Source organism: Neomonachus schauinslandi, chromosome 3 (genome assembly GCF_002201575.2).
Source record: "Neomonachus schauinslandi chromosome 3, ASM220157v2, whole genome shotgun sequence".
In the NCBI taxonomy this organism is placed as follows: domain Eukaryota; kingdom Metazoa; phylum Chordata; class Mammalia; order Carnivora; family Phocidae; genus Neomonachus; species Neomonachus schauinslandi.
In genome coordinates, this window is record NC_058405.1 from 62,265,050 (window position 1) to 62,285,355 (window position 20,306).

Below are 20,306 nucleotides of genomic sequence, written 5' to 3' on the forward strand. Positions count from 1 at the left end.
AGGAGGAGCCCCGACGAGGTAAGGGAAGAAGCGGTTGGCTGTGTAAATGGAAGGGGTCAGAACAGAGAGGGCTGTGGCCGCACACCCAGGGACGACCGATAGAGGAGCTGAGGGGGCAGCGGGGCGGGCCAGGTCAGAGCAGCCAAAGCAAGGCGGTGGCAAACTGATTTCCGCCCGGCCAAGGAAGAAAGTCCAGGCAAGAGGCTGCGCTTCTTTTCCTGGGAGGCTGAAGGGAGCCGAGGACAGGGACGTGCCAACTGCCACACAGCTGGGGAGGTAAACAACTGGCCAGATGTTTTAGAGACAACCTGCGCGGCAACCCGACCATATGGCAGGTATCAGGCCTGGTGCACAAGCGGGGGCCAACCCCGGGCGCTCACGCTGGTGTTCGCGAGCCCCGGCGCTCTCTGCGCCGTGCGTGCGCGCCAACGTGTGCGACGCACGGAGGCGCAGGACGCAGGACGTGAAACCCCAACGTGGCTCCTGTTTCCGGAGAGCGAAGTAGGGAGCTTGGTGACCAAGCAGGAGCCTGGCAGAGAGGTGAGAGACGGAGTTCGCAGGAGCTAGTCGGAACCTGAAGCTCGATGTTCCGTGCTATGATTGATGAGTTGTGGTTCAAGGGTGGAGCCATTTTAGAACGTCCTGTTCCTGTCAGCTCGCGGAGCCGGAGGCATTAACAGCCTGGTGATGGGGCCTCCGGTTAACTCTTTTGGAAGACTGGCCCTTTCAGCCCGTTTCAGCATTCTGTGACCGTGGGGCGGAGAATTCTTGGCACAACTCACAGAGGTCCAGCTCGTTAACAGCCTCTCATTTCCTGCTCCTCCAAGAGACTTAGCCACGGGGGTTTTCAGTCCGAAAGCGGCGGCCTTGAAGGCTGTGGAGGCAGTTGCTGGTGAAGAAGCTAGTTGCCGCCCTGGGCCCTGAGCCCACCGCGGCCTGGAGATGGGGTGCGTTCTGGCCAGCAGTGGCAGGTTCAGGGCCCTCTGCGGCCATCCCTATGGTTCTGTCCAATCTCAATCGAGTGAACTTCCCTCCTTCCTCCAAAGTGTGAACTCAGGAATGAGAATCAACATGGGAGGGAAGTAAAATAAAAGAGCTAGCAAGTTAACACCAACAGAAATTTTAGCTCACAAAATCAAGACTCGGGTGGTGCAAGATGCCCTCAATTACTGGCGAGTCCAGTCCTAACTGAGCAAGTTTCTAGAATAGACATTAGTAATGGGAGAAGAAGGGAATGAGGGAGGGGGAAAAAGTGTCTGGAATGTGAGAGCACAGTGGAGGGTGGCTGAGGTGGATTGGGAGAAACAGGAAGTGTGAGCCGATGGCCAGAGGTGAGGGCCGGTGACCCGCGCGCCGGTGCAGGGGCCACGTGGGTGACAGAGGAGGCCAGTGTCCTGTGGCCAGGCTGGGTAGGGGAGTGAGGACTGGAGGTAGGCGGGGTGCGGAAGTGTGGTGGTTAGGGCGCCACTTAGAAGTGGATTATTAACAGGGACCCAGAGCTTGTGTTGGGGAGTTGGGGGAGGGCTGCACTTTCTTTGGGAATTGGGAAAGAGGCAGAGGACACAGGGCTCAGGAGAGCTGCTGGACATTAAGAAGACCGAGGAGATCTTGCTGAAATAGAACCACTGGGTCGGCATCTAAACTTTCTTGCAGGATGAGTAGAAAATATGGCTTGAGGGGCCTTTGCCTAGAGAAGACCCTTGATAGTTTCTTCTCCCCTTCCCCTTTTCCCCCTCATTCTCACTTTCAAGATTGAGAAAATGCTTTGCCAGCAAATCTGACACTGTCTGGTTCCTTCAGCTCCATGTAATGTTACCTTTTGTGTCACTGTGGGCATCTTGCAAACAAGTTCGATGACTGGGGATTCCAGCTGCCTCTTTCCCCAGTGACTCGCTCAGCAATGATTTCTCTTGTCTGTATTCTGTGCTCTTCCCAAACTCATCAGCAGCACTGAGGCTAGGGCCATTTGCAATTAAGTGGGGTCAATGTTTATTAGCTCCAGGCAAAGGTGTTAGGTTAGCCTTCCGGGTGTGTTAGGGGAGGAGCAAAGGATGGGGACTTAATTAGGCTCATTTGATGAATTCCTCTTAAGTTTTGCATTCTCTCCAACTATATGTGTGTTCCACAAACACGCACTGAACATCAGTTTTGTGCAATATATTGTCCTGGGTTCTTGGGCTTGCAAAGACGGAAGCCACCCCGGTAGCTCCGTTCTTTTCTCTTCGCCGCTGGGTTTCCAGGGAGCATCTGGGGAGCTTAACATCTAGGAATGGACAATAAGGCATTTTCCTGAATAATCATAGCCTAAAGCAGAATGGGGTAAGTACACTAAGAGGTGTCTCGATTTAAATGCTTGGGAGTTCATAGGAGGAGAGATTTAGCATGCATGTTGAAATTGTATTCAAGTACAAGTTGTACTGGGAGGAAATAAATAACCTATTCACTTCATAGTAATATAATAAATAAAATATTATTGACATAGTTGGCAATACTATTTAGGTGTTGCGAAAAAGTCTGATGTATAAATAATGGGGTGTTTGTGGAACCACAGGATCTAGGATGTTAGCAGTACTGCAGGCAAGCTTGAAAGACATCCAGTTCAATCTCCTTATTTTGTGGATTTACAAACAGATGTCCAGATAGGTTAAGTCAATTGCTCAAGATCAGAGAGCTCATTTTCGGCCAAGGCAGGAGAAGAGGCCAGGGCTCGCTCGCTGTTCACACTGGGGTGGTGACATCAGCCACGGTCCTGCCTCGGCTGAATGACTGCCCTAAAAAAACCCTCGTCCCATTTGGGAGATTTATATCCTGATCCCAGCTTTCTTACCAGAATGCCAGTAAAGCTTTTTGTCTTGTTACAGAATGCAATGAATGGGACAGTTCTTTGCTGAGGACTCATGGGCTGGAGTATGAGTTGCTTCTCTAATTATGTTCAAGAAAATGTTGAGAAGTTTCAAGGAGAGCTCTGACTGCCTTGGCCCCCCTCTCTTCCCATCCTGTCTCCCCTCTGCGGCATGCCCAGCCCCTGCCCCACCTTCTCAGGGATCCGCTGCCTCACTCTGCAGCTGTGTGTCCCCCACTCACGCCACCCAAGAAGGGAAAGTCAGCCAGTCCGGCTTGTTCTGTCTCTGTCCATCTCTGTGTCTCTTGGCCAGTCTGCCTGTTAGTCCCTCTCTATCTGTTGGTCAGTCTCTCCTTCCATTTGTCTTTCTGTCTGTCCTTCTTTCTCAGTTCTCTCTCACTCTTAAGAAATGCATGATTTTCCTCTCATCACATTTGTACTACTCTCCTAGCTTAATTTCCAGTTTTGGCTCTTTCATAACAAAAGTCAGCCTTGGCCCCAACTCTGCATCCTGCCTGCGTTGCAGAGTCTGTCTGACTCCCTGTTTCTGGCTCAGTCTTGCCACAGACCCCGGCTCCTATCCCCCTGCACCACATCCGATCGGCTCCGTCCAGCTCTTCTCCCCCGGCTGGGCAGCAGGCTCTTTCTTTTGGACCAGTTGTAGCAGACCAGAGTTCTTTGTACAAAGCATGGCCATCTGCAGTTGTCCTTAAAATGTGATTTATGAGGGATGTGCATGGCTCCGTGTCTCTGGGATCCACTCGGTCACTTCATCAGGACTCTGCCTGGCAAATTGCCCCTTCTTCCATGATGCCAGCCGTGAGTGACTCTGCCCTCCTCTCATCCCGGCCCATTGGTTGTGATGCTCCTGTGGCACTTCTTCAGCTCTGCCTTGGGCCACAGCGAGGTCTGCCAATTCCTTTCTGGCACTAGAATGGAAGTGACCGCAGGCTAGGAACCCTGTCTTGAGCATCTTAATCAGGCTCTGCACACTGTCTTGCACACAGACGGCTCTGAAGAAAAGGCAGATTCTGGCCTTGTTTCAGTTGGGCAAATCTGAAAAACTTGCAGGATTCCTTTTGGGGGTAAAAATCTACTTGGAGGAATAGGGCAAGGGTACACGCAAAGGGTATCGTCATAAAATCACATAGGAGCAGCCATGACACCACCACCACTGCCATCATTTATAGAACCTTTTTGCCAGCCACTATTCTAAAGCGCTAAATATACTTTGTCTCCTTTAATCCTAGCAACAAGCCTTATCTACTCTCTCGTTTTCACAGATAAAGAAACGGAGCCTCAGAGATCGAGAAAGTTACCCATGTTCACAGACCTGGTAAGTGGAAGAGCTGGGTTTTCAACCCAAGGGTGTCAAATGCCAAATCTGATCTACATTGTGGGCAGGCATTGGTAGAATGATGGAGTGATCTTCCTAACCTCTCACTCAACCATCATATAAGAGCTCAAGGTCTCTTGGGCAGCCATTTTGTTTCTAAATCTCTGTTTATTTTCCTCCTTGGTCTACTCCGTGGCATTACCACACAGCTGGTAGTACGCGTTTTTTTTTTTTCCCTTCCAGATTTAACACACAAAACACATCATTAATTGCTCCACTTCTAAAGCTTACGTCATACTCTTTGATCCCTGGCATCAGGATTGTTGTTAAAACGTCTCTTGGACTCGTTCCCCATGACATTCTAGTTGGGGTTCTTGCAGCGTAATTCCACTTGCTGATGTTTTCCCTTGCATTGCATTTTGGATGATGAATGGTCCCCCGATGCTCCTAGAATCTGCCTTCTCGCCCTTGGGCACTGACTGTGTGGGTCTTCTTTTTCCCTTCTAAAGGCCCTGCTTGCCTTCTGGAATGGTTGGGGCTCAGAAGCGCTTGCAGGCAAAGCACCTCTGGACGTTTCGGTTTGCCTCCACCCATGGCCCCTTCTCGTCTTCTTCACTCTGGCTCCTCCACTCTGCCCCCTCTCAGCCTCTGCTCTCCAGCCTGTCGTCGGGACCCACGACACCTTGCCCAGTCTCTCATCCGTCCTTTCGAGGCTTCCTCTGAAGTTTCCGTCACTTGACCTGTTCACATAATCTCTTCCTTGTCTCTCGTCATGGCTGAGGCAGTTCCTCAGATCTGTTTTCCTGAGGCCCTTGGGAAAGGGCTGTCCATTTCAGTCAACGTGCTTTTATTTAGCCTCTTCTGTATGCTGTGGTGTGTGGTTAGAGGGATGGATAACAGAGTCCTAGAATTCTTTTTTTTTTTTTTAAAGATTTTATTATTTTTATTATTTATTTGACAGAGAGAGAGAGACAGCAAGAGAGGGAACACAAGCAGGGGGAAGTGGGAGAGGGATTAGCAGGCTTCCCGCTGATCAGGGAACCCCCGGATGATGATGCGGGGCTCGATCCCAGGATCTTGGGCTCATGACCTGAGCCGAATGCAGACGTTTAATGATTGAGCCACCCAGGCGCCCCAGAGTCCTATAATTCTTAAAAATACAAATAGACTTTGTTGTTTAGAGCAGTTTTAGGTTCACGGCAGAATTCCCGTATATCCCCGGACCGCACCCATGCACAGCTTCCCCACCCTCACTATCCCCCATCAGAGTAGCACATTTGTTATAATTGATGAACCTAGATGGACACTCCATAATCCCCCGGAGGCCGTAGTTTGCATTAGGATTCACTCTTGGTGGTGTACATTCTATGGGTTTGGGCAAATATATAATGACATGTATCCACCATTGCAGTACCATTCAGAATTGTCTAACTGCCTTAAAAATCCTCTGTGTCTCAGAGGAGGCTGGAACACAAATAATCACAAAACAATTCGGACAGTGTTAGAGTAGAGATATGAAAAGAGAGTGTTCAAGCACAAAGGAGGGGTAGCTAATGCACAGAAGTTTTTTGGGGGGGGGCAGGTAAAAAATTTGAGTTCTATATATTTGCAGAGGATAAGAGTCTTGTGAGGCATATGAGGCCAAGGGGCCACCCTGAGCAGGGGCACGCAGGCATGTTTGAGGGAATAAACAATGTGGTATATTGGGGGTAGTTAAGAGAGAGAACTCTACAGTCCCATAGATGGAAATGGGATTCTGACCTCATCATCATGCTTCCTGTGTGATCTTGGTCACATGACTGAGCCTCTGTAAACCTCAGTCTCCTCATTTGTAAAATGGGGAGGATAATAGTACTTGTTCGTAGAGCTGCTCTGGGGGTTCAGTGGATGCATTTAATTAGCCCAGTGCCTGGCCTCCGTGTGTGGATCTGAATGTCAGCCAGTGTTGAAGCAGAGAGGATGCTGGGAATGGTCCTCAAAAGGCAGACTGTAAAGGCCCTTGCTCCACAGGAAGGAGTTTGAACTCCTCCTCTAAGTCAGTGACTTTCAGTGTTGAGGGCACATGAGAATCACCCGAGACTTTGTTAAAAGGCAGATTTCTTAGTTCTTTCTCCAGAAATTCTCTTTCACTTGGTCTTGGCTGGGCCCAGGGATCTGCACTTTTAATGGCTCTGATGTGAGGGGTCCAGATCACACTTTGGACTAGGTCACTGGGAGATCAGAAGCTTCTCGTAATATCTTTACAAAACAAATCAAGAGTTGACAGATGCAGAGACTGCAGAGAGAGGTTTAGGACTTCCTTAAGGTTGGGCAGCAAATCGGTCCGTGGAGCTGGAGCCAAATCCTGGGCAGGCTTCTGGACTCTGAGCCCGGGCTCTTTCTGCTTTATTCTGACACCAGCCACCCAGTGCCGAATGAAAGCCCAACCAAACCCCTGGCTGCTACTGGGCTCACGGGACTGGATGGAACAGCGCGTGTGCTCTGGCAGGCTGGGATTCAATGAGGGGTCTGTGCTGTCACTCAGCACGTGTGAGCTGCACACGTGCAGTCAGCACTGCCCTCCCCACTCCCCCTGCCGCCGACTACTCTACGGATTCAGAGTAAATATGCTTATAAATGTCCACGTCCTGGAACCGGGCTCCTTGTAGCTCTGACAGCACAGATTCTCAGAAAGGTGAGACCAGGCACCCCTTTGGGAGAGGGCTTTTTGCAAAAGAGCATGAAGTCCTCAGGGGGTCTCACCAGAGGCTTCATTCTGGGTGTTGGGGGTGCTCTCCTGTCTGCTTGGCTTCCAGGGAGGACTGTATTTTATTTCCTTGTGTCCTGCTTGCCCTCTCCTGGTTCCTAGGGCTGTGAGAAATTGTCTCCACCTCTTGTTGGAGGGGCCCCTTGCCTTTTGGTGGCCAGGACTAGTTCTTTGAGCTACCTGGACAGCTTTCATTATCACCAAGCTTACAAAGAGAACCCTCCCCCTGCCCCCTTCTTCTCCAAGAGGATCCTGAAGACATTAATTGAGGTCGGTAGGCCCCTGGTCACAAAAAGCTGTCAGTAAATTCTGCATTAGGAGTCCCTGCTCTGGTTTCCAGTTTGTTCTTAAATCCTCCAAATCAGCCAGCCCCTCCTCAAATACAAAAGCTTTGAGTGCTTGAGTAGCCAGGACCTCTTTTTAACTTTTGGCTTTTCCTGGCAAAAATATTTGAGAGCAAATTTATGGGATTGGCTGGATGCTCCCTCTGCACCCTCCCCACCGGTGCCTTTTTTAGTGGGGGTGGGGGGTGGGGGAAGGGGTGAAACCCCATATGAAGTGGCCACAATGGAGCCGAGAAAGGACCAGCTGCATTGGCCCCAAGTCATGGACAGACTTATAAACTAAGTGCTGAGGCAACTGTGAAGGCCATGGCCTCAGAGAGCTGTTGATGCTGAGTCTGGGGCTGACACGGGCCCTTGTTGGGGCCAGTTACCATGGCCAGCTTTAAGCTTTCTGGATGCTCAAGGCTTCGCAGAAATGGTACATAAAGTTTCCCAATCCCACTGTGGCTACAAAAGCAGAGGCATTTCTGCACTTTTCCAGAGGGACTTGAGAGAGCGGGGGGCCCGGAGGTCTCCCTCTCTGTCTACTTTGATGGTGACCCGAGCGCCCCAGGAGTCAGTGACCCTCCTGCACCTCACTCCCTGCTGCCAAATCATTTCTGCTCTCAGGCTGACGCTAAACAAAACAACCTGGTGCTTTAGATGCATTATCTCAAATCATAACCGGCTGGGGAGCTGCTCCCCCATCCCCATTTTACATACAAAGGCTAAACAAGTGACCAGAGCAACTGCACAGCTGGGCTTCACCTGTAGGTTGGCATGAGTCCTGCGCTGGTGCTGTTCCTGCGCCCAAGATCCCATGTTGTGTTGTGTCCCCTGGAGTGAGAGTCAGGTCATTATCCCGGGTGACAAGGAGGTTGCTTGGTAACCTAAACCAGTGGAAAAGCATGAACTGCAGCTTGACAGATTACTCAGGATAAATTGGTCCCAGTCCTGGGCATGTGCCGTTCTGGACATTCCCAGAACTCATGGAATTACTTGGAAAGAAGGCGGTCATAGGGAATTAGAGCCAAAAGAGAGAGAACGTGCTGGAACTATATGTTGACAAGAGTTTGTCTAGTTAAATATGTAGGTTTTAAATTACACTTGCCTCGTGATTTCATGTCTGCTGGTGCCGCCGCCCGAGGCTTCAGCGCCGGCAGCTCAGCTTCCCCAGCTATTCACATGCCAGGAAGGGCAGTATCTGGGGGCACTTGCCAGGGCCAGGGCACTCGGGACCAGAGTGAACTTACCTTCAATGATTGAGCAAGTGGGACTTGGAGGCAACGTTATTATTATCATAGGTTCCACTTTTGAGTCGTATTTTGATAGCTGTGATTCCTGGAGAACACCCATAGTATCATCCTCCCCAGATATCTTCAAGTACATGCTCCACCCTGTCCATGTTGTGAGTGGGATTACGGAGTGGGCACTGATTAGATCTACAGGCTCTAAACCTGATGTGTAGCAGAATCTCTGGGAGAACAAACAAACAGAAACAAACAAGCCCTGAACAATCCAGGAACAGACAGAGTCTCAAGTCTTGCCAAGCCCCGAGATGGATTTGGTAGAGAAATTATGATTTTGAAACCCAGCCAGGTAATCATTCTGGCACATAGCCAGGTTTGAGAGATATTGAATGAACTGTCTTGGGCAAACAAAGGAATTCTAGTTTTTTTATTTGCCAGCTTTTTTATTTCCCGTCTTTGAAATGAAAAGGTAACCTTAACCAAACTTCTAGAGTCAAGGTGATAGCAGAACGACATCATATTTCAGTTGGAAACTTGGAACATGAGGACCTTGAAGAGAGCAAGAGAATAAGCGTTTTCGTAATCATGATGCCGTTTGGGTTGAAAGTAGGAGGTCTCAGTAATAATAGCTGGCTGGGAACATGGGTGGGTCCCTTCACCTTTCCCCACCTACAAAATGAAGGACTCATCCTGTGTGATTTCCGAGTTCCCTGCTAGGTCGAAAATTCTGTTACGAGAACCTCCACACTCTGGAATATCCTTTTATGTCCAGTGTTTTAAATCAGATTATCAGATATTTATTGAACACTCACCATGTGTCCAGGAACTGAAATTCTTTGAAAAATTGGTTCTGGGGTTTAAAAAAGAAAAAAGCGGGGGAGGGGAGGGGGAGCAAGGGAGGGACAGAGACTAGCGAAGAGAGATAGATGGAGCTCAGTGACTAAGAATTTCTGACCTTTAATACTGCTTCACTTTCTTGCTTAGGGCCATTTTGTGTGGTTCAAGTGCAGGTTGCGCTGAGACAATGGACTGAAAGCAGCAAACAAATGTAAAGTGAGCAATGGTAACTGTGTTGCTCAGCCCTTTGGATGGCAAATATTGCTAGGTGATAAAAAGCACTAATGCATCAGGTGCTGATCTGGTGCTAAAATGCTGCTTCAGGAAAAACGCATTCCCAGAAAGGAAATACTGGCGATTTGACTGACAAGAACAGCTGGAGGCCGCTCTATTCGTCCAGATAGGAAGCAGGAAAAAATAAAAAAGAAGTCGTATGTTATACGGAAGAAACTGGTGTGGCCTGTGTCTCTTGAATGTTCTTGTTGCTGAAGGTTTGTGAAGGTGTTGATTATATTATCTCTCAGCTGCCTTCAGGGCTCAGATTCTGGGTGTTATGAACCGTGAAAGTCTCAGGGCACTCAGTGCCGTGGTCCAGGGTGGGGCTTTTCAAATGGCTTTCAGAGTTTCACAGAAGTGCTGAAGGTAGGGATGGGGGGTGAGAGGGAGGTGGAGTGGGGGAGGGTGCGTGGTATCACCAGCAACGTCTCCTTAAATCAGAACAATTCTCCTTCCTGCTGTATATATTGAAGCTCTACATGAGATGTCGGGACAATTAGCCAGTTGGCAGAACTCACAAACTACCTTGGTAGCATTAGTCAACCTATTTGGCAAAGCAAGTTGGACAGAGACTAAGTGCTCAGTATGCCCAGTTGGGCTGGGACAGTGAGTGACAGTGTTTGGGATGAGTTTGCTGGGTGATGTGACCAGATTTCCTGGTACAGAGACCTGGGCAGATAGTACATTTGTTACTCTACACCTTCCCCCACGTCCCATGGCTCTCCTGTCTCCTGGGGTGGTGTGGAGTGAGGGGTGAGGGTGGAGTCCACATAGCGCAAACCCATTAATTTTCACAACAGCTTCTGGGCTAGCTGCTATATATATATATATATATATATATATATATATATATATATATATAGCATATAACTTTTAGAGGGGGAAACTGAGGCTCACAAAATTCAAGGATCTAGGCCTGAGATGACAGAGCCAGTGGGAAGTGCTAGGGAGACATTAAGGTATGTGTTCAGAAGTTACCTCCTAGAGGCGACCCTGAGCACACTCCCAAATAGCCTTGGCCTGGAAGCAACCAGAACCTTCTCTGGGTACCATGGAAACCCAAGAACCTGGAAGGCTGACCTGGCCAGGGCCTTGGAAAAGAAGGGAGGGGCGGAAGTTGGCCTGCTGGTCTTTGGAGGGCTGTGGGGCAGTCTGCAATGTTGTACCTGCTTCAGCTCACAAGCACTATGGTGCTGTGGGGTCAGTCTGGGAAGAGAGGTTTAGGAAGCACTCCATTTAATCTCAGATTGGCCACAAACCTCCTGCAAGTGCTGAATGAAAACCCATCTAGCAACAAAACCAGGGGTCATAAACACCAAGCAATGCCATTGGTAATATGAAGTGATAAATAGTTGACTTCCCCCAAATTTGTAAAGGGTGATGGAAGTAACTCATTATTTTCCCAGAATATAGGTTGATTCATGATCCTGCCCAGTTGAGGGATCACAATTTTACTCTCTGAGGTGAAGAAAGTGTACTGTATGCAGAAGGCACTCCATAAACATTCCCTGAGTGAACAGAAAAGTAACAAAGACAAAGTTATGTAAGGCACTCCTTCTGCCCTGGGGTACATGCGGAAACCTCTACCCTTCGAAGGGAGCTTTACTATGCACCAAACACATTTACTCCTATAAAGCTATGGAAAACTTGAGGTGATTTTGTTACTGCTTCATACTGTGTACATTTTACAAGTCTGAGGTAGGTTTGTTGCTACTTCAGACCCTTTTAAAGCCCACAGTCTACAAAGAAAGGGGCTGGAATGATACCTGTGGCACAGATACCTTCTTTCCATTTTTTTCTTGGCAGACGCCTGAGGCGGAGTTTCCCCTCCAGTGTCCCTCTCAGGATATAGACCTCAATCCAACCTATGGCCTGATGTCCCAGTGGCCTCGCTGAGCCACAGACACATGTTTAGAATTCCTCAGTCAACTGGGAGGCAGGCAAAGAAAGCCCCAGGCAAGAAAGGCAGACCCTGGGCACTTCTGAACTTACTGTGGGTATTAAAGGAGCATTGAACGGGAAAGGAGATGTGAAAAGAGCAGCCAGCGGTTTTAGCTGACTCAAGAGATCGTTCTCCTAGGAGACCATGGGTGCATAGCCTGGTTTGCGGTGTGTGCATTTAAGAGATAACTGTGTGAAGTCCCTCTTACGGGCCTGGTGTCCTCAGTATGCAGAATTAAAGCCTTCTACAAAAGGAGGTGGACTAGAGCTGCATCTCTGCCTCCCTCCAGGTGGGGAGATCCACAGCAGGCTCTATTCTCCTGCCCAGGGTGGGATTCAGCCTGTGTGCATGGGAGTAGGCAGCCTGGTTGCCTCTGGCTGGTGTCCATTCCAACTGGTTCATGTCTGTGTTGTACCTGTTGGTAAATATTTTGAACATCACCCCCGGTCATAGGCATATCCTCCATAATATTGGTTAATGGAAAATCTCTAGCCAGTTTCCACAGACCTCCATCCTTGTTCTTAACCAATGACTTTAAAGAAATGGTAGAAAATGCTATTTAGACAGGAGATAAGCTTGATAAACTGGACTCAATCTCGAGCTCTTCCCTTGGATAACTTCTTGGGTCTTGGCTTAAATGTGACTTTTCTAGAGAGAGCTTCCATGACTCCTACTCTGTATTAGGCCCCCTCTTCTCCGGGCCCACAGCTCGCAGTACTTCCCCAGTTAATGTGCTTATTATACTCCATCGTTCTTACTTGTTTTTAGTGAACATCTGTCCTGTTGCAAGGTGTATAAGGGCAAGGACCTCACGGATCTTGGTCACCCCATGTGCCAGAGCCTAGCATCAAATAGGTTCAGTTAATATTTGTTGAACAAATGAGATGAAATAGGTGTTGAATATTTATTAGATGACAGATGTAATATCTGTCCTCAAGGGGGTCATTCTTTACAGGAGACAGTAAAAACATCACCATATGTTATGGGTATAAATGGCACCTATACGAGGTGTTATAGGAAATGCAGTGAAGGGAGCAGTGAGCTCACCGCTGGGGGCTTGTGGGGGTGGGGGGAAGACTTTCTCATGAAGGCAAGTCTCAAAGTGGGAACTAAGAGTTTGCCAAGTGGGGAGAGCAGTCCAAGAAGAGAGAGCTGTAGATAGAATTTCAGAGGGTACTGAACAGATGTAGCGTATTTGGAAATGGTTCTCATTCAAATTGACAAGAGTTAGGAGCGTCAGGGGAGAAGTTAATAACAGGCTAGAAAGGTCTTCTAGGGCATGCTAGGAGGCCGGGCTCTAGCTGCTATAGGATGGAGAACTTTTACAGCATTTTAACAAGGGCAGTTCATTTTCGCAAAAACACAGCATTAGTTATAAGTCTGGAGAATGGGTTGAAAATCGAAGATTCTGGGAGTAGGGATATTTCCTGGAGGGCAGATCCTTCCTCATTGTAGCATTCAAAGGGTAAGGGAGAGGAAATAGTTATAGATAGCACTGATGGTTCTACGCAGAGGGATGGAATCTGGGTCCTGACAGGCAGGAATGCAGTGAGCTGTGATTTAAGACTCTCCTATGACCTCTTTGTGCCTCAGTAACTGCACCTGTAAAACCTAAGGACAGGACTGGAGGATTTGCCATATCCCTGAACACTAACATTCTAGAACTCTATGGAATCATAAACTAACAAGAGGAAATAAAGTAGGAACTCAGTGCTATATTGCTAGTCCTAATAGTGTTGTGGGGACACGAATTATAAAGAAATCAACACAAATACTGCCTTAGCAGCCAGTCAGCCTGACCAGCAGTGTGAGAGGGGGGCTGGTCCAGAGGAAGAATGTGGAGAAACAGAGAGGTCCTGCTCTTTGGGCGCCAGCCAGGGCATACCTCTACTTGGAGATGGTTCTGGGCTTCCCTTTTTCAGAGGGACATGGACAATCGAGAAGGACAAAGTAGCCGGACTGGTGAAAAGTCCAATATCCAGATCATAGGAAAACTCAGTGAAAGAACTGGGAATATTTAGCTGGGAAAATAGAAAACTGAGGGAAAATGTATTAGCTGCCGACATAGGTGTAAAAAATTTCCATGTGGAAAAGGGGTTTGATTTTATTGGACTTCAGCAATCAGGTTTAGGACCAATGATTGGAAGTTTCTGAACGCATGGTTTGGTCGAATATATGTAAAGTAATCTATCCAGTAAGTAGGTTTTTCAAAAAATGAAAGCGCATTTTTATAAGTTTAGCGCATTTGCCATACCCTTTTCATGCGGGAAAGAGGGAATTCATTTTTGTTCAGTATTATATCGGTGCTATCCATATATAATACCTGTCACACAGCACTTGTTCAGCATGTATTTATTAAAAGAGTAAACAGGGAACGTGTATTGAGTGAGCTGTGAACTGTTTTTCATCCCTGATACTAAAATGAATGTCTCAATCCCTAGCACTCTTTTTTTTTTTTTTTTTTAAAGATTTTATTTATTTATTTGACAGAGAGAGACCGCGCGAGAGGGAACACAAGCAGGGGGAGTGGGAGAGAGAGAAGCAGGCTCCCTGCCGAGCAGGGAGCCCGATGCGGGGCTCGATCCCAGGACCCTGGGATCATGACTTGAGCTGAAGGCAGACGCTTAACGACTGAGCCACCCAGGCGCCCCCCTAGCACTCTTATTTATACAGCCCTTACCATGTTATATTCTAATTTGTTCTTTCCATATCTCTTTTCCTACTTAGGCTGAGAGCTCACCAAAGCGAGGGGTTGTGTGTTCGCTGTGTCTTCGGTGTTCACTCTGGGCGCATAGCAAGTGCTCATTTGAGTAGGGTGCCATCTCATTTATTATTCAAATCAGGATTCTTTAAGAGCGAATGGGGTGCTGACCCGATGGGCACCGATACCACAGCATAAGATGGCACCGTGCTGGGCAAACCAGGCCGTGTAGGTACCCTAATCAGTAAGTGCTGTACAAAGTGAATGAGTTTATGGAGCCTGCAGATGCACGCTGTAGGAATGCTCTCCTTCTATTGAGACTAAAAACTCCCTGGGAATTCCACCCAGTGGGCTCAGTTCTGTTTGACTAGACATGCAGAATGCATCGAGACTTCCTTTCATGTGGCATTGAAATATTGAATTCATCTACTTCTTGCCTTGAGCCGAATGTTCTCTCTTCTGGCCTACACATTCCTAGTTTCTTTAGCTATTCTGTTTTACCGGGAGGTTAGCCTCACTTCATTTGTGGTTCTCTGGTTCTGGATGGGCTTCCATTTGACAAGGGCAGTTTGGGTGTTGTAGGCCTTGGCCCCCCAGGAGCCACACATCTCCATCCTCCTGTATTGGCCCCCTCACATCTGTCTCCTCACACCTCAAGTCCTTTGACCCCTACACTTTCCCTGCCCGTGCAGACTTGGCTGGGTCTCCAGGACCAGTTGTGATCACAGACAAGAGGGATTTAGAAAGTCTGAGCCAACGTTCTGCAGCTTAACCTCGTGTGAGCTTTGCCGCTCGTCCAGCCCTGACCTAGTGACCTGATTCCCATCAGTATGCTTGGGCCTCACTCCAAGATGCGACTCCCTGTGGCCCCAGTTCTGATAACCAGGCCTCTGTCCTAGTTCCTTGGCCTGAGTACTTGTGTTGGTCACCTGCAGAGGGTTCGTCTTGTTCTTCTCTGTCCCCCTCTTGCCCCATGGATGAAGACTTAGCCCTCCAGGCCCTGCTGGGAAGATGTCCAATCACGATGTTTGTCGTGTCAGATTCCCGGCCGTCACTGCCTACCTGCAGGAGTGGGGCTTAGCTCCTTGCTGGTAAGTCTGGATTGGGGGTTCTGCCTGCTGCCTTGGAGGCCTTCCCCATACCTGTCAGCAGCTGGGCTGAGCCATCCCTGGATGTGGCGTCCTTGCCTTGTTTCTTCACTTCATTGGTGGTCTTTATCTTCTTTCTTCTCTGTTTCCTCTCTTTTACTCACCGTGTTTTCCTATTTCTCCCCCTTTCATTTTTCTTTCCTCTAGATTTAACCAATCTTCTCAAGGAATGTAGATAGCTCTCAGTTTTTCAGTTGCTGTTTGTTTATATGGCGGCAGGGGAGGGGGGTGTAGAAAATTCTCAGGGATCCTAAACTCCTTGCAGCGAGAGGTTGAGTCTTCTGCTTCCTCTGTCTGAGTGCTGCTTCCTTTGCCATACCCTTTTCATGCGGGAAAGAGGGTATTGGACATTCACGTGTAAATATGTGGGAGATCCTCAGAAAGTTACAAATAAAACTCCTGTATGATCCAGGTATTCTACTTCTCGGTGTTTATCCAAAGATAACAAAAACACTATCTTGAAAAGATATCTGCACCCCTAAGTTCATAACAACATTATCTACAACAGCCCAGCTGTGGACACGACCTCAGTGTTCACCGATGCGTGAATGGACAAAGAAGCTGTAGCATATACATACAATGGATATACAGTAGATATACACCCCCACCCTGCCATGCTGGGAACTGGGCAATCTACCCGTAAACTGACTGAGCACTTCAAAAAATAACTGAGAGATACTAAATTTTGATGATCCCATTCCCCTAGCAGAAAATGCTCCATATAAATGTACAACATTATTGTAAAATTGCTAGAAAGCCCTGAAGAGGGAACTGACCTTTTTCAAGTTAAGTCACATTATACCCTTGAGCTGCATGTTCCATAAATTCTGGAATAAAAGCCAAAGCCTCCAAAAGTTTAGTAATCTCAACTGGAGAGGGAATATTTTTTTTCAGGAAAGGATGATGATCTTTCTCATAAGCTTCTAGCACTAGGTTAGTAGGTTCAACTGCATTTATGGGGAGGGGCGGAGGATGGAAGAAATAAAACAACATACTGTTTTCTCTTTTTTTCCCTAGTTTTATTGGGAAATAATTGACATACATCACTGTATTTAAGTTTAAGGCGTACGGCATGATGGTTTGATTTACATGTATTGTGAAATGATCACCGCAACAGATTCAGCTAATGTCCACTTACCATATGGATACAATAAAAAGAAAAGAAAGAAGAGGAAAGGAAAAAAGATTTTTCTCCTTGTGATGAGAACTCTAGGATTTCCTCTTTTAACTTCCCTATATATCACACAGCAGTGCTAGCTGTAGTCATATGTACATTACATCCCTAGAACTTATTTGTCTTATAACTGGAAGTTTATACCTTTTGACCACCTTCTCTAATTCCTTCTCTCCCCAACCCCCTGCCTCTGGTAACCACAAGTCTGATCTCTTTCTCTATGAGTTTTTCTTTTCTTTTTTTTAGATCATACTTACATATGGAGTATTTGTGAGTATCTGTCTTTCTCTGTCTGACTTATTTCACTTAGCAGAATGCCGTCCACCTCTATGCATGTTGTCACAAATGGTAAGACTTCCTCATATTTTTTAATGGCTGGATAATATTCCATTGTATGTATATGCTACAGCTTCTTTGTCCATTCACCCATCGGTGAACACTGAGGTCGTTTCCACAGCTGGGCTGTTGTAGATAATGTTGTTATGAACTTAGGGGTGCAGATATCTTTTCAAGATAGTGTTTTTGTTATCTTTGGATAAACACCGAGAAGTAGAATACCTGGGTCATACAGGAGTTTTATTTGTAACTTTCTGAGGATCTCCCATACTGTTTCCCATAGCAGCTGTACCAATTTACAGTCTCACACACAGAGCACAAGGGTTCCCAGTCTCCTCATCCTTGCCAGCATTGTTACCTCTTGTCTTTTTTATGATGGCCATTCTAGCAGATGTGAGGTGATATCTCATTGTAGTTTTAATTTGCATTTCCCTGAAGACTAGTGATGTTGAGCATTTTTTTTTTAACGTATCTGTTGGCCTTTTATATATCTTCTTTGGAGAAATATCTACTCAGGTCCTGTGCCCATTTTTTTAATTGGGCTATTTGTTTTTTTGCTATTGAGTTGTAGGAGTTCTTTATATGTTTTGGATAGTAACCCCTTATCAGATATATGAGTTGCAAATATTTTTTTCCATTCCCTAGGTTATCTTTTCCCTTGTTATTGGTTTCTTTTGCTGTGAGGAAGCTTTTTAGTTTGATGTAGTCCCCCTCATTTATTTATTTATTTATTTATTTATTTTTTTAAAGATTTTATTTATTTATTTGACAGAGAGATAGCGAGAGGAGGAACACAAGCAGGGGAGTGGGAGAGCGAGAAGCAGGCTTCCTGCTGAGCAGGGAGCCCGATGTGGGACTCGATCCCAGGACCCTGGGATCATGACCTGAGCCGAAGGCAGACGCTTAACGACTGAGCCACCCAGGCGCCCTTTTTCTTTTTTTTCTTTTTTTTTTTTCCCCTCATTTATTTTTTATTTTGTTGCTTGTGATTTAGATGTCATATCCGTAAAATCATTACCAAGACCTATGTCAAGGAGCTTTGTTCCTATATTTTCTTTTAGGAGTTTCATGGTTTCAGGTGTTATATCTAAGTCAGTAATCCATTTTGAGTTAATTTTTGTGAGTGCTGTAAGATACTGGTCCAGTTTCATTCTTTTACATGTGAATATCCAATTATCCCTGCACCATTTATTGAAGAGACTGTCTTGTCTTCATTGAATACGCTTGCTTTCCCTGTCAAATATTAGTTGACCGCATATACTTGGGTCTATTTTGGGCTGTCAGTTATGTTCATTGGTCTATTTGTCTTTTTTATACCAATACCATGCTGTTTTGATGACTAAAACTTTATACTATAGCTTGAAATTAGGAAATGTGATGCCTCCTACTTTGTTTATCTTTCTCAGGGCTGCTTTGGTGGGTCTTTGGTGGTTCCATATACATTTTAGGAGTGTTTTTTCCTGCTTCTGTAAAAAATGCCATTGGAATCTCAATAGAGATTGCATCAATTCTATAGATTGCTTTTGATAGTTTAGACATTTTAACAATATTAATTCTTCCAATCTGCAAACACAGTATTCCATTTATTTGTGTTTTCTTCAATTTCTTTCATCAATGTCTTGTAGTTTTCAGTTTACCTCCTTAGTTAAATTTACTCCTAAGCATTTTATTGTTTTTGATGCTACTGTAAATGGGATCAATTTCTTTATTTCTTTTTCAAAAATGTCATTGTTCATGTATATAAATTCTACAGATTTTTGTATGTTAATTGTGTATTCTGAAACTTTGCTGAATTTATTGATTAGATCTAAGAGTTTCTTGGTTGAGTCTTTAGGATTTTCTATATATAAAACCATGTCATCTGCAAATAAAAACTATCTTACTTCTTCTTTTCCAATTCTGATACCTTTTACTTTTCTTGCCTGATTGCTCTGGCTAGGACTTCCAATACTAGATTGAACAGGAATGGTGAGAATGGGCATCCTTGTCTTGTTTCTGACTTAAAGGAACAGCTTCCACCCTTTCACCGTTGAGCATGATGTTCACTGTGAGCTTGTCATACATGGCCTTTAATATGTTGAGATATGTTCTTTCTCTGCCTAATCTGTTAAGAGTTTTTATCATGAATGGATGTTGAATTTTGTTGAATGCTTTTTCTGTGTCTAATGAGACGATCATATGATCCTTTTCTTTCATTCTATTAATGTGATGTATCACATGGATTTGCATAGGTTGAACCATCCTTGCATTTCAGGGATAAATTCTACTTGATCATGGTGACTGATTCTTTTAATGTGTTGCTGAATTTTGTTGAGAATTTTTGCATCTATTTTCATCAGGGATATTGGCCTATAATTTTTTTTTTTCTAGTAGTATCCTTTTCTAGTTTTGGTATCAGGGTAATGCTGGCTTCATAAATGGGTTTGTGAATGTTCTCTCCTCTTTGAAATTTTGGAATTTTAAGAAGGATTATGTTAACTCTTTTTTTTTTTTTTTAATATTTGGTAAGATTCATCAGTGAAGCCATCTGGGCCTGGACTTTATTGAAAGATTTTTGGTTATTGGTTCAGTCTCCTTACTAGTAATTGGTCTATTCATATTTTTATTTCATCTTGATTCGGTCTTGGTAGGTTGTATGTTTCTAAGAATTTTTTTCATTTTTTTCTAGGTTGTCCACTTTGTTGGCATCTAATAGCCTCTAATAATCCTTTGAATTTCTGTGGTATCAATTGTAATGTCTCTTTTTTCATTAGTAACTTTGTTGATTTGGGTTCTTTCTCTTTTTTCCTTGATTAGTTTAGCTAAGGTTTTGTCAGTTTTGTTTACCTTTTCAGAGAAATAACTGTTAATTTGGTTAATCTTTTTTATTGCTTTTCTGTTTTCTATTTCATTTGTTTCTGCTGTAATCTTTATTATTTCCTTTCTTCTAATAACTTTGAGTTCAGTTTGTTCTTTTTCTAGTTCCTTAAGTCATACAGGTAGGATGTTTATTTGGGACCTTTCTTCTTAATGTAGGCATTTACTGCTATAAACTGCTCTCTTAAAACTGCTTTTGCTGTATTGCATAAGTTCTGGTGTGTTGCATTTCCATTTTTATTTGTCTCAAGGAATTTTTTTATTTCTTCTTTAATTTATTCTTTGATCCATTGGTTGTTCAAGAGAGGGTTGTTTAATTTACATGGATCATGCATTTTTCAGTTTTCCTCTTGTTATTGATTTCTAGTTTCATGCCACTGTGGTAAGAAAAGATACTTTGTATGATTTCAGTCTTCTTGGATTTGCTAAGACTTGTTTTATGGCCTAATGTATGATCTATCCTAGAAAATGTTTCACACATACTTGAGAAGAATGTGTATTCTGCTATTGTTGGGTAGAATGTTCTGTATATATCTGTT

General features: G+C 45.4%; 1 long non-coding RNA gene across 2 annotated transcripts in view; it reads left to right on the forward strand.

Moving 5' to 3' along the window:
• LOC110570348 overlaps positions 1-20,306 on the forward strand; it is a 92,458-nt gene that overhangs the window by 47,044 nt on the left and 25,108 nt on the right. For both annotated transcript variants that reach the window (XR_006539746.1, XR_006539748.1), the window contains exon 5: positions 4,126-4,178. This is a non-coding gene — a long non-coding RNA (uncharacterized LOC110570348). The remainder of the gene's footprint in view (positions 1-4,125; positions 4,179-20,306) is intronic.